The following is a 2,207-nucleotide window of genomic DNA, read 5'->3' as shown; positions in this document are numbered from 1 at the left end:
CATGGGGGTGGCACTAGGCTCCACAATAGAAATACAATCGTCGGGATCCCTCTGGAGCCTTTTCCTCATAGACGAGGTCCCTCTGGGGCCTTGGCCCGTAAACGGGGTCCCTCTAGGGCCTTGGCCCGAATATGGGTTCCCTCTGGGGCCTTGGCCCTCACGTCATCTCCACAAAATCATATATCATATCATTTGTCACAGTCAATTCACATCTCTCAAAATATTTTTCCTTTTCTTATAAAAATCATAAAATAAGACAGCTTTCCAAAAATAGCATTTTAAACAATATAAAGTGCACAGCTTTACCATAAATCCTAAAAATACATATTATCATCAAATTCATCATTTAAATCATATAATATCCTTTAACATGCGTTATGAGCCTTTGGGACGCTGCCAAACGTTTTCGTATTTTCCTAAGTGTAAAAAGACCGTTTTGCCCCTGGACGTAAAAATTCTTGAATTTATCTTTTTTTCACTTTTAATGACATGGGATTATTCTAAATAATTATTTAAACTTAAATATAATTTTTCCATATTTTTATGAAGCTTAAAACTAGTCTTTTCAATTAATTCTTTAATTAACGTTTCGTGCGACGATTAAATCCCGGATAAATCCAAAACTAAATATTTTGATCCCAAATTTTAAACATAACATTTTTAGTATTTATTCTACCCTTCCACGTCATGAGCCACACTCGTGGACCCATGGATTCAATTTTAGCCTTTTAATTTTCGAATTTGACACCTTATCGAACCACCCGAGCCATCTCCCAATTTACTCGAGCCACGCCTGAACCACCTCGATCCAAACCCTAGCCAACCCACCTAGGGACCCTACTGACCTTGAACCATAGAATCTATCCATAGCTCGCTCAAACCATGCCGAAACGTGACCATGTACTGCATGTGTGTGTGTGCGTGTATCATAGTAGCTCTAGGACTCCTAATTAGCCTAGGATTCTTCCAACTGAGCCACCACCGAGCCCAGCACACCATAACCCTCCCTGGACCACGGCCAGACCCTACCCAGACCAGCCCCAGCCCTAGAACCCCAAGCACGAAGCTCTGAACTCGGAAGACACCAGCTGCACTACTTGGAGTGCCCCTCGCTCCTCACGGTTCCAACTTTTGGCTCGAGCCACAGCACACCCAGCCGCTCCAGCACCTAGCCCAACCCTTACCCAGCTTCCTTAGACCCTATAGGACCCACCTGGCTCACCCCTAGGCCAGCTGATGAAACTTAAAATTAATAATTTATTATATGTTAAAACCTATATTTTAAAATTTAAGTTTAATTAAAATTATAAAATTATGTTATTTTAGTATTGTGTGTTTATATTTCTTACTAAATATGTTTTATTTTCAGGTTTTCTACGTGTTGGTAAAATAATGATAACTCAAGATAGAAAATTCAAATGGAGGTGATTCAAACATTTTTGAAATCCTTAAGAAATTATCTACAACTTTGCAGAAGACATGACTGCCTAAAAAGTTGGTTAAGATGATCAAATTGTGAAAATATCAAAAGGAGGACAAATTTACTTTCACCATAACCAGCATATAGTAAAAAAATCATAACTATATCAATATTTAACCAAATGAGGTGAACCAAGTAGCCAAATTCATCTACAGACAATTCCTCATATGTTTGCTCTTTTGAGCTGAGTCAAATTCGGTGATTAAAGTCCTAGAACAAAGCATTGAAAGAAGGGACATGGAATTGAAGTTGGAGGAGACAAAGACTACTATTACAACTACATGGCATTAATAAAATTTTTGACCCTTTCTCTCATTTGGCCTATAAATAGAGGCCTTGTGCTAGCTTGAGAATCATTCTATCTCATTGTAAAATATAATGTGAGTGTGTTTAAAAGTTCTAAGTTCCAATATATTTTTCATTTTCCAAATTATGAGTGATGTTTTTAGTGTTGATCAAAAGTAAGTTCATGAAAAGTTAAATCTATTATGTCAAAGTGAAGAGGATGAATTCTTGGTGAAGTAAGATTGTTTATATTTTGTATATTCTTTCTTTATTTCTTTTCATTTTGCTTATTTCTTTTTTATTGTAGGTATAAAAATGAATTATTTGTTGTTATCAATTTACATCAAATGCTTGATACCATTGAAGTTATTATCTTGATTTGTATTTTAATTTTGATACAATAAATATTTAATCAATTATTATTGTTATATTATACATACAT

This window comes from Primulina huaijiensis, chromosome 1 (genome assembly GCF_012295235.1).
Source record: "Primulina huaijiensis isolate GDHJ02 chromosome 1, ASM1229523v2, whole genome shotgun sequence".
Lineage (NCBI taxonomy): Eukaryota > Viridiplantae > Streptophyta > Magnoliopsida > Lamiales > Gesneriaceae > Primulina > Primulina huaijiensis.
This window is presented reverse-complemented; position numbering follows the sequence as displayed.